Raw genomic sequence first — 13,218 nt, forward strand, 5'->3', positions numbered from 1 at the left:
CACCAGGAACACTGTAAGTCGTTTTCTCCTCTTAAATTGCAATTCTACCTCTTCAAGGGAAAACTCTGGAAATCCCCAACCCCAAGCATGTTTCTGTGAATTGGGTTTTGCGGCTTCTTTGATTGATTGTCCGTTTTTTCTATTGTAAATGCGCTACGGGTTGATTGAACTGCATTTTTTGGGTTGCCGATAAAATTTTGGGGTGGGTTCTTGAGTCAATTGAGCAAAAACCTACTGAAGCTTGTCATGCTCGTTTGGTGTTCGACGAAATGCTCAACCAAAAAAATGCTACTAGAAGGTGGTTTTGGGAATGAATTTGCTGACTGTGGTTTGGATTTGTGAGTATTACTTGAATAAGCTATGAAAATGGCGTCTGGAAAAATGGTAAAAACTCAACAAAAAAGATGAAGTTCCGTAGCTTGAAGCTTCGTAGCTTGTCTGAAAATAATTCTGAAAGTTGCAATGTAACCCCTTAATTGTTGCCTAATTTCCCTGTCGCCCCAAAACCTTCATAAGTCCTTCAATTAGGTCCCTACTTTTGTCATGTTTGAACCCCCTCAAGTTTCCCTTATTTTGACAGGACCTAAAATTGGAAAAGTTAAGTTCATTTCTCCATTTTAGATTTTAATCATCTTTTAATATGCATGAGTAGTCTTTTAACTAGATTAATTCTTGTTTTTAGGACATATTTGTGGCTCAATAATTTTTGTTGTTTTTATCATGTTTGGGTTTTAGTGAAATGGGTGATTTGGGTTGAGAGGTGATTTTGATTGGGTTTGAGGGAGTGGGTTTAAGTTTATCATGTTGGGGTGTTGGTTTGGGGCTAGAGGTTTGAAGCCCACCACTTTATTGACTAATTTTAGGATCATTATTGGGCTTCACAATTAATGTGATTGGCACCACTCAACCTTTGAAGAGAAATTTTCCCCCAATACCCCTAGGTCTAGAGTTTGCATTCATGTAGTACATCCAAATGTAATAAATTCTTTGGTTAAAACAAGAAAATCTTTGATTAAATCACGCAACTAGCCTTGGCTAGGTCGAAGGGGTGCCTTGGATTTTTATCCTTGCCTTCCCCTTCGTCAAATGTGACTCCCGAACCTTTTTCGTTGGTTTACGTGGACTAGGAGTCGTTTAAAAGGGGTTTCTTACTACTTTTTCCTATTTTTTTCTTTAAAAAATTCATTTTTAGGTGACTTGGTACACCTTAACTCATTATCAAGTGGCGACTCCGGTTTTTTATTTCAAAAACCCTTTTTAAACTATAATTTTGGGTCAAATCGTCGCATTCTCAAACCCCATTTAGACCCATTTTTCTTTTAAATCACAATTCATTTTCCAATCACAAATTGAATCAAAAAATACATTTTTAAACCATTTATTTATAAAAAATGGGGGCGCGACATGCTGCATTTGTGACATGTAATTATTGGAGACTTGGATGTATGTTTGTGGACCATGTGATGTGTATTTGAGATTTATATTGTAATCTGTATGAGGAATGTAGTGAGCGACTGAGTCCCGGCGAGAGTTGGGCAGGCGGTCCGCCGAACCCTGGGGTACGCCCTAGGGGGAGGTGGGGCCGTCACAATTGGTATCAGAGCCATATGCCGACAGTTGGGACTTTACGTCCTTCGTCTGGAAAAGCCCCGAGCCTCTCGTTCGTGAAGAGTCACGAAGCGAAACTCTCCGTAGGGGATGCCCGCGTGCAGGTGGCAAGCTGATAGGTACCCCGTGATGTGACCCTGAGAACTGTCACAGTTGGTATCAGAGCTTAGGCTTCAGATTTCTGTAGTGTATCCTAGGCTTGAAATTTAGGATGCCGGACTGTGGGTTTCGTTTGAAATATTAGTGATTCTTGCGGGATGTCTTGACTTGATTAGTACAAGATGGAATGTCGAGGACGACATTCTTTTAAGGAGGGGAGTTTGTGACGCCCCGAAAAAAAAATGAGTTTGAGAACCCGGAAATTTTCTAATTTTCTAGGGTTTATTTTTTTTAATCGCCCGCCTTTTCTACATTTTCTTTATTAGAAAAATTTCCCAGATAAAGTTTATGAGCAAAGATAGTTTTGAAATGATTTTTCTAGTATCGGTTAGTTTTTGAGAAATTAAAAGCGTATTTCGGACGTGGGACCCGCTAGTGCGGTAAATACATTATATTTTTGACAACTTGTAGGAATTTTGTATTGAGTGATATTATTTTACAAGGTGTTAAGATATTTGTCTTGGAGAGACAAGAAGATAATCTCAAGCTTAAAGGGTGACAAGTGTTACCTTGTTATTGAAGGTTGGACTTTGACATTTGACCATCTTACTACCTTTACCAAATAAGAACCAAATTGATCCAAAATTACCTTCATTCTTCATCATCTTGGCTGAGCTTCACAAGGAGAAAAGAAAGGAAATCTTTCATCTTACTTCTTCATTTCTTGCTCCAATCAAACAATTTAACCGATTAAACTTGGATTTTCTCTATAAAACCTCTTAGTTTAGTGGTATTAAGGTTGGTTGTGAAGTGGTTTGGAAGATCAAGGTGCTAAGTTGCTTCCTTTCTTGAGTTGGTAAGGTGAGTAGCTAAGGAACCTCTCTTTTCTTCTCAATCATGTTTAATTAGTGGCTTATGTGAGTTAAAGAGATGGTTTTATGGATTATATTGTGATTTTTGGTTGAATTGGTGAAGTTTTATAATTATTGGGGATTTTTCTGTTTTAATATGAACATGATTGTGTGGTTATATATGATGATTGGAAATGATGTTTAAGGACTCTATGAGGTGGAAAAAGTGGTCAATTGCAATCAATTTCTGTTTTGGAAGAAATTTCAGAAAATTAGGTTTTGTGAAGCTACATTCTGTCTGAATTTTTGGCTCCTAGTTAGAGGCCGAATTGGCCTTAGCTTAAAACATGAAAGTTGTAGGGAATGACATTTTAGAGGTGCCTACAAAATTTCAGGTCAATCGGAGTAGCGTAGAGTGAGAAAAGTCGAAATTACTATTGCTGTCCTGGTTTTACCCGAATGCTAGAATTGCGCCTGTAATTGGTTGTTTTGGTCAGGAATGCTTCCGAATTGGTTGTTGAGGTCTTCTGATGAATTGAAGCCGTGTTTCTTAGATTTCAGCTGGTTTTGGAATTTCTGGATTTGGACTTTTAGAGCCTGAGTTATGATGTTTCCGATAGAATTCGTTCTGTGAAGCTGTTTTTCTGATTCTGGTGTAGTTTCTTGTGTTTTTGACTTGGTTACACTCGAAACTGGGTTGAGTGACCTTCCGTAATAATGTAGCCCTATCTCTTAGCTTCGAAATGGTGGGTCTTTCACCTTCATTCGATAATCGTAGTGCCTTTGGTACCATTACCGCAAAATGACGTCAAAACCTATTTTTCTGGTTTTGAGCTTAACTTTCATTTCCGGACTTTTTCCTAGCTTGACTTGTACTAGTACTACTTAGAGCTTGCTGAATGACTATTGGATGAACTTGTTGTTGTGTGTGTACCTTTGGGACTGGCTGAGGAAATAATGAAGCCATGATGGCTGGAAAAGTTAGCGAATTCAGGAGAAGTGCTGTCCGAACTTTGAAGGGACTTGTTTGCATTGAGTTTGTGATCTAAGACTTGGATTTGAGCAAGGCAATGATATATGATGGATAGTTTCTAAGCCATGGAGGTGAGTGACCTCAAACTATTTCTAAAGTTATTTTTGAACCGTTTCCTGCATTATTTATTTTGAACTGTTTCCTGCATTATTTACTTTTGACCTGTTTCCAAAGTTACTTTTGAACTGTTTTCTTGCATATCATGCGTACTTGCATATGAGTGTTCCTTGTTTGCTGTATTCCTTGACTTATTGGCTTGTTATTATTGTTTGATAATGTGTTAAGTGCTTCCAATGATTGTTAAGACGAGTTTTCTAGGCGAGTGTGTACTTTATCGCACTCGACCTAAATAAATATGAAATGTTCAATGATTAATGATTAAATGCTAGTTGCGCATGAATGTAAGCCGTTTGGCTGAATTGGGCCCTGCCCTTCGTTACCGATCGACTCGAGCAAGAAGCGGACTCGGTCTGGCGATATGGTGACCCTGGGTGAATTTGGTATACTCGAGTATTACATTGTAGTCCGGCTATGTCCGGATGGGTGGAGTCCGGATACGTCCGGATGGGTGGAGACCGGCCAACGTCTGGAAAGAAAAAAAAAGATGAACGAATAAAAAGATGAACGAGGGATTATTTATAAAAAATGAACGTATCCTTTTCATGAATGTTACTATCGCTTTCCATTATACATGTTTCTTGAATTATTGATACTCCATATTTAATGTTTTGTACATGCTGTAATCGTTTCTGGACTTATCATTTAATTTATGACATCATTGATTTATGACATCATTGAAAAGAAATATTGTTAAACCGATTTAATTACTGATTTTCTGGTTACTCGCTGAGCTTCTAGCTCACCCCAAAAATATTTTATTCCCCTCCACAGGGCTCAAGGTGAAGGCAGGACTTGTTGTGCTTATTCACGTGAATGGATGGCCTATATCTTGTACAGTTTTGGAGTTGGAATCATTTGATGTATAGTTGGGAATTAGTTTCTGCTGCATTTGTGACATGTAATTATTGGAGACTTGGATGTATGTTTGTGGACCATGTGATGTGTATTTGAGATTTATATTGTAATCTGTTTGAGGAATGTAGTGAGCGACTGAGTCTCGGCGAGAGTTGGGCAGGCGGTCCACCGAACCCTGGGGTACGCCCTAGGGGGAGGTGGGGCCGTCACAGACATCACCTACCTTCCATACCTCTTTTAGAAAATGGACTATATAGGTATAAGCAAAATAAAATACTTTTGGAAGTATTTTCAAGTCATAAAATGAAAATAGTGGAACACATTTAAACTAAAACACTCTCTTTATATATATACTATAACAACTCACATATCAACCGAACAACATCAGGTACTTATAGTAACCAAAGGACATAGAACAAAAGCAGGCACTATATACTTATAGTAACCTTAACACGTCTATGACGCCCCTACTTCTCCCTAAGGCGAACCAAAGGGTATCTGCGGGACGTCTACCCAACTCTCGCTAGAACTCAGTATAAATCCTGTTCAATCTTAATACAATACTAGCTATCACGACAAGATAAATTAAGAAAGATAAGTCGGATTCCATAAATAACATTCAAACTTACACCACGAGATCCAAAATACATCAATTTTTCAAAATATACAACTGCCAAAAGTCTAGTCGATTACATTTAAGCCCTAATACAAAAGTACACCTAAGGTTTTCTCCGAGTTTCGCTCCATGCCCATTCCTGTTAAGGAAAACAAATCTATGGGGTGAGCAATTACTTGTGAGACCAAGAACACACATGCGAGCACGTTATCCAAGTAACAATCCCAATTAACAAGTCAAATAATAATATTCGAGTAATTAACAATTTAAGTGAAATTTAAACAAAAACAATTCAAGGATATGGTAGCTCTCCAGCTAATTTCCACTTGTTTTGCCAATCTCATTCGTATACCTTCCCGTGATGACTCTCCGTCAACAGGATCGATATTTCCAATCCGTAGAACTCCACTTACTTCACATGTCCATCCACCGTACAACACATCGGGCCCGCACGACATTTATAAGGCGATACTCCACGAGTATGCTAAGCGAGATCTCTCTAATAGATCAAGCTTATCATGTTATTCTCATGGCTTACTGAGGTTCCCGACCAAGCCCACGCTGGCACAAGTTCCAAGGTCGGCCTATGAGTTTAGACATCCCCCATGTAATATTTGTGAGTCGAGGAAATCCACTCCAACAACGTATGCAGCCATAGCATACCATTTCATTTCATGCAATCATTCAATCATTTGTTTCATTTCAATCAAGTCATTCATGATTCATTCATTTCATTTCAATAAATTCAATCATGAGTCATTCATTTCAAATGAGAACGAGTGCAGTAAAGTACACACTCGATTCCATTTTCAAAATCTCCAATCATTAATAACAGTTAAGCACGTATCAAGTTCGCATACACTTGACACTCACCAAGTAAAATAAGAAACAAGTGAGAAATATCCACTCGAGGGTTCAGGCATCCACCGTGGGATCCTCTCGAAGGTCCTCTTGAGTGCCTGAATAATTAATAATGAACTATTATACACTATATCTTAAAACCCCTAATTATCGAGGAAGATTGCACTCTTGTACAATCTAAGAAGAAATCATGAAAATGAGTCTTAATTACTCATAAATCGAGACTCGAAAGTGAGGTTTTAAAATTAAAAGAAAATCTGATTTTCATCTTTGAAATCGAGTGTAAACAGCCAGGTAATATCGAAGGAAAAATGGCGAGTTCTAAAAACTCAATTTCCTTTAAGTTTGGAAATTTCAGATTTAATAAGCAATTTTTGAAAAATCATAACTCATCCTCCGAAAGTCCAAAATTGGAAAACTTGGTGCCGTTGAAAACTACTTCTAAAGTACTAAAATTTCGGCTTCAAGTTGCAATTTTGGAATACCAAGACAGTTTCAAGGTTGATTTTTGGCTAACTTTGGAAATTCGGTAAAATTCACAGAATGTGAACTAGCCTTTGAAATTTGAAACTAAACTAGTGTTACAATCAAAGTTTAAAACACAATAAGCAAAACAAGAATCTGAATTTTGAGTGCTATGATATAGCAGCTCAAAGTTGCTGAAAAATTTCTCACCGTACAATGGTTTTCCAGATTTAAAGTATGAACTTTAAGACTCTAGTTGAGCATCGAAATGGAATTGGAATGACACCAAAGTCGGTAGTATTACCCTACCATATAAGGTCTATTACTCTGTCAAATTTCATATAAAAATTCGTATGGGAAGTCAGTTAACCAGGCCACTAAATTTTCAAAAATTTCCAAGGCAAATCTGCCATGTACTTCCATTTTCCCTTTTCTAACTTTTGGGTCAATGAAATCATCTCAAACGTGGTTCATTTATGAAGACAGGGTCTAATAAGATACTTTTGGTAGGTGGTTCACACCAAGAATTTCAAAATAACAGGTCCCAATTCAAATTAAGGCATTCAACTAGCCAAAAAGAGGGTTTTCCATCACCAAGACAGTTTCGTTATTTGGCCACAACTCACTCAATTCAACTTGAAATTGAGTGTGGTTGGTGGCGTTGGAAACTAAATTCATAAGACTACAATTTCTTAGAAGAAATTATTTTAAAATTATATCCATAACTAGCTCATTTTCAGGCAAAAAGTTGCAGCTCATAACACGTTTTCAAACAAAGCCGAGAAACAGGGCAGGTGATTTTGAAAGGCTGGTATGGTTCACTAAAGTGGAATCAGGGGATGGATCCATTTTATACCATTGGCAAACTAGAAGTGTCTAGTTTCTAATTTCACAAACGGCACTCGATTTCGACGTCGGAGCAAAGAGTTATGATCAATTCAAAATTGCTACCAGAGCAACTTTGGACAGTTTTCCAGCCATGAACTTAATTCGAAATTTCAACTTTTGGACAACCAAATCAAGTGATTTTTTGTGAAACTTTCCACACAACCTATACAACATTTCTACATCAAAATAAAGTCAATTGAACCACAAAAATTTGCACCAAGAGGCGCAGCAATGGACAGGGCAGATCTAGCCCCTTCCTCCATTTTGTTTCTTTTGAGTTTTCTTTCCACCTTTCAACTTATAATCACTAGTTTAATCACTAAATCAACATAAACAACATTAAACATCATCACATCAATTCATCAAGTTTATTGTGGGATTTCATAGAGCCACTCACAAGATTTCCAACAATATAGAGGTACCCATATGAAGCTACAAGCTTCTAAGTGTAATTTAACCTACAAAAGCTAAGATTTGAAGAGTGGATGATCATATACCTCCTTAGATGATAAGACCAGAAATTTTCGGCCACAAGAAGCTCAAGAAAACCATGAGAATGAAGTTCTTCTCCTAGCCCAAAATGATCTCCAAGTTATTTGCAAGTTGTGGTATGATTTTGAAGTGATTTGGTGCAAGTTTGAGAGGTAAATGATGAAGGTTTTTCTTCTTCTTCTCCTATGGAGTTTCAGCTAGTTGAGAGAGAGAAAGGAGAGTTGTTGGCTGATGGTGAAGCTTCGTTGTGAAGCCTAGGTGTTTGTGGCCCAATTACTTCAAAAGTCAACTAAGAATAGTGAGTGTGAGCGCGCGTTTCGTGCTAGTTTCCTCTCGGGTTTGTTTCACTTGTGCACTAAACCTCTAATGCACTTCCATTGATACTATTATTATTCACTCTTAATAGTTTTAAAATAAAGGTTTAAAGTTCCTCAATTAATCACGCGCGCGAAAACGCGTACTTCCAATTTGTGCACGATAGAACGAAATTTATAAGGAATTCTGTGACGGCCCCACCTCCCCCTAAGGCGAACCAGAGGGTTCGGCGGGCCGCCTGCCCAGCTCTCGCTGGGACTCAGTCGCTCACTACAGTCCTCAACCCAATTACAATATAAATCTCAAAATTTCATCAAATTCTCCAATGATTACATATTACAAATGCAGCGGAAACTGATTCCAATCGTGGAACGTATACTTACATCCATATCAATTTCAAATATTTATACAAGACCAACTCGTACATAAAATAGATCCAAACTTAAACTGTACACGATATAAGCCATCCAGTCACGTGATAAGCACTCCAAGCTTTTCTTCGCCTTGAGCCCTGTGGGGGGGGAAATAAAACATTTTTGGGGTGAGCTAAAAGCTCAGCGAGTAACCAGTAAAATCAGTAATCAAATAGTTTTCACAAAAATTCATTTCATTGATGTCATGGTTCAGAAATCAGATGTACGTATTTTTGCTCTCGTGAGCCAGTGAAATCATTGTAATGTTTTAAAAGTTCAATAAGTCACCGGGGGTAAAAATGTAATTTTGTTACAGGTCAACATTTGCACAGTGAGAGTAAAACAAAAGCAGAAAATGACACCACATGGTAATTCCACAAAGCTCAATGAGCTAAAATCTCAATAAGGTTCCGAACATGAAATTACATAAGAAAGCCAACACATTAACCATCAATAATCAATAATTCAAGAAACATTTACAATAGAAAGCGATAGTAACATTCATGAAAGGATACATTCATTCTCCTGACATTTCCTCGCTCATTTGGTCATTCATTTCATGTCATTCACCCCGTCCCTGGCTTTTGGCCAAGCTCCACCAACCTACATAGGTAATACTCGAGTATACCAAACGTTCACCCAAGTTCCTAATCGCCTGACCGAGTCCGCTTCTGGCTCAAGACGACCGGTAACAAGGGGCAATGGCCAGTTCAGCCCAAAAGGCTTACATTCATGCGCAAGTAACATTTCAATCGAAAATTTCACATTTATCGAGGTCGAGTGCGATAAAGTACACACTCGCCTCGAAAACTCGTTTTGGAAATCATTATCAGCGCTTAACACGTTATCAACCAAAATACAAGTCATGAAGTCAAGAAACATAGCAAACAAGGCACACTCACATGCCAGCACGCATGATATGCAAGAAAACATTTCAAAAGTAACTTTGGAAACAGTTCAAAAGTATATAATGTAAGAAACGGTTCATAAATAACTTTAGAAGTAGTTTGAGGTCACTCACCTCCACGGCTCAGAAACCATCCATCATGTATCATTGCCTTGCTCAACTCCAAGCCTTAGATCACAAACCCAATGCAAACAAGTCCCTTCAAAGTTCGGACAGCACTTCCCCTACATTTGCTAACTTTTCCAGCCATCATGGCTTCATTATTACTCCAGCCAGTACCAAAGTCACACAAATAAGTTCATCTAATATCCATTCAGCAAGCTCCAAGTAGTACAAAGACAAGTCAAGCTAGGGAAAAGTCTGGAAATGAAGGTTAAGCTCAAAACCAGAAAAATAGTTTTGACGTCATAATGCGGTAATGGCACAACTCTCACTACAATTATCGGTTGGGGGTGTAAGACCCACCGTTTCGAAGCTATGAAACAGGGCTACAACAATGTAGAAGGTCACTCAATCCAGTTCCTAGCTTAACTAGGTCGAAAATGCCAAATACTATACCAGAATTACCAAAACAGGTTTGCAAATCACATAAAACTGTAATCGGTATATCTCAGTCCATACAAGTCCAAATGCCGAAATTCCAAAGGCATAAGTTAGCTAAGACATCCAGCTACATTTCATCAGAAGACACCAACTCCAAAATCCAAACCAATTCCAGTCAAAATGGCCAATTACTAGTGCAGTTTTCGCATTCTGATCAACCCAGAACAGAAACAGTAAAAACGCCATAACTCATTCTACATTAATCCAAATGACCTGAAATTTTACAGGCACCTCAAACACATCAATACCTACAACTTTCATGTTTTAGGCCAAGGCCAATTCGGCCTCTATCTAGGAGAAAAAAAAACGGGCAGAATGTTCCAACCAAAAACCCTAACTTGCTGAAATTCTTCCAAACCAGAAATTGATTGCAATTGTTCACCTTTCCCACCTCCTAGAGTCATTTTAGTCCATTGCCAATCATCACCAACAACCACACCATCATAATCCAATTAAACCAGAAAAATCATCATAAAATGGAAAACTTCACCAAATCAAGAAACAAATCATATATTCCTTCTCTCATGCCCCCATTAAGCACAAAATAAGTATCATTAGAGGTAGTAAGGTGTTTCAAGCTTCACTTACCAAGAACCAAGAGAGAGGAGGATGTTGGGCACCTTAATCCTTCAAACAAAGTTCACCTCTACACTCACTAACACTAGAAGATAGGATTTTATGGAGTGAAATGGATGGAAGCAAATGTTTTTGGTTGATTTGCACCAAGTAGAAGCTTGAAAATTGAAGAAATCTCCTTCCTTTCTTGCTCAAGGTGGCCGGCCAACAAGGAGAGAAAAATGGTGATTTTTTGGTGAATTTTGGATATTTAATCCCTTGGTCAAATAAGTCAAGACAATGAATAGTAATTCTTAAAAGTTCAACCAATAAGAAAGTGACATGTGTCACTCTATTAAATGCATCCTTATCATTCTTTTCTCTCTCACATCAATCACTTCACACACCCTACTTATCTCTTAATACCCGATAAACTTTTAACAGTATCCGAAACTTAACCTTATTGGCCGAATTTTTCAGAACTTTTCGCACTAGTGGGTCCCACGTCCAATATTTATTCTTAATTTTCTAAAAACTCACCAATGCAAGAAAAATCATCTTAAAACTATAATTGCTCATAAAATCCACCCAGATAATATTTCTAAGCCAGAAATGCAAAAATTATGCAATTAAAGGAACTAAAACCCTAGAAAAATATTAGGGTTTTTACGGGTTCTCACACTCTTTTTTTTTCGGGGCGTCACAAATTCTTATAACGATAGTATTACTAACTAATACTTGAGTATTTAAACGTAAATATAACTATTTTAAAACTAATGTATGAGTCTTCAATCTCCAAGATCACTATACCCTCAAATTGATTATTGCCTCCAAACGCGAATGCATTATTCTCACTCGACGGGTTTCCAAAAATTAAATTTTTGAAACAAGTCATTTTAAAAATATATGTAAGTCATAGTTCCATGTAATCGAGTCTAAAAAGATTGAAATAAATATTCGGAACAAACGGGCAATTAAATATTTAAATAAACTAGTAATAGGAATTTAAAATAAGTAAATTTGCGAGTCCTTACATCCTCTCACCCTTAAGAAAATTTCGTCCTCGAAATTATACCTTGATCTGTGATCAGGTCTAGATATTTCTTTCGAATTGCTTCTTCAACTTCCCAAGTTGCTTCTTCTAACTCATGGTTCCTCCAGAGAATTTTCACCAATGGAATCCGCTTGTTCCTCAGTTCTTTCACCTTATGATCCAGAAGTTTTATCGGTTTCTCCTCATAGGTTAGTGTCTCATCAATTTCTATACTTTCCGGTTGCAAGATATGAGAAGGGTCTTGTGACAGCCCCACCTCCCCCTAAGGCGAACCAGAGGGTACGACGGGCCGCCTGCCCAACTCTCGCCGGGACTCAGTCGTTCACTTCAGTTCTCAATTAAAATCGAAATAAAACACAGGAATAAATATAATGACAATCCAAAACTTAATGCAAAACTTATGTACATTAGAGTACAAACATTGTAAGGCCCAAAGACAACCTAAGTGGGGGGTGAATTAGGTTGATTAAAAACTTAATTGAGTTTATGCACTTTTTCTTTAGTAAAAAATTTACCTTCTTTTCTAGTAGTGATCAATCAAGTAAATTTAAAGAAGAAAACAATGTTGATCAGAATTAAGAATATATATAAGCAATGAGAATTTTATTAAACAAAAAGAATAAGATAGAGTATCAAACCGATTGTCTACCAAGCTTTCCTCAAACTTGAAGACCAATCACAAGGATGAACACCTTCTCTTTGATGAAAAGAAATCAACTCAATGTACAATGGAGGGATCACTTCCTCCTTACCCCAAGCCTCACTTAGTCAAGCTAGGAAGTTTTACTATCGCTCAGATAACCCTCAGCAAAGCTACACTATTGAAAATTTCAAACACAAGAGAAGTGCTTACAAGAAATTCACACAACTTGGAGAACAAATCTTGCTTAGGAGACTATTTTCTAGCTAAAATATCTCTTGAGATCTTGTAAACAAAGTGTGCAAAAAGTTCCTTCATGGTTCAGAATCGTTTGTATTTAAAGGGGACCAAAAATGAGCTTCATTAATGCTTCCAACGGATAGAAGGCAGATGAAAAGTCAGCTAGCCGTTGGGGCTGTCGGACGTCCGACCGATTATTCATCGTCTGATCCCATTGTCCGAAAATCATCCAAGTTGCCGTTCGGACGTCCGATGGGATTTTATCGTCCGACAGATTCTACGTCCGAACGCCGTCAGAGAGTCATCAAAACTTTGCGAAATTTTTTGGACGTCCGACGCTATCGATGTGCGTCCTAAACGTACGTCCGATCCTCCCGGACGTCCGATGCTTCCTCACGAGCATCCGACAAAGTTTCTTTCTTGATGTCCTTCATTCTTTCGAACGTCCGACAGCTTCCTTTGGGACGTCCGACATGAGTGCCCTGATTTTACTTCTTCTTTTGGTTGATTTTCTTTCCTTGACACCTTTGTACCTGATTCTCTAAAAAGCAAAACACTTATATTTGAAGAGAATTAGATAAACATTTCAAAGTGCTTTGTGTC

Source organism: Coffea arabica, chromosome 10c, assembly GCF_036785885.1.
Source record: "Coffea arabica cultivar ET-39 chromosome 10c, Coffea Arabica ET-39 HiFi, whole genome shotgun sequence".
NCBI classification, from domain to species: Eukaryota; Viridiplantae; Streptophyta; class Magnoliopsida; order Gentianales; family Rubiaceae; genus Coffea; species Coffea arabica.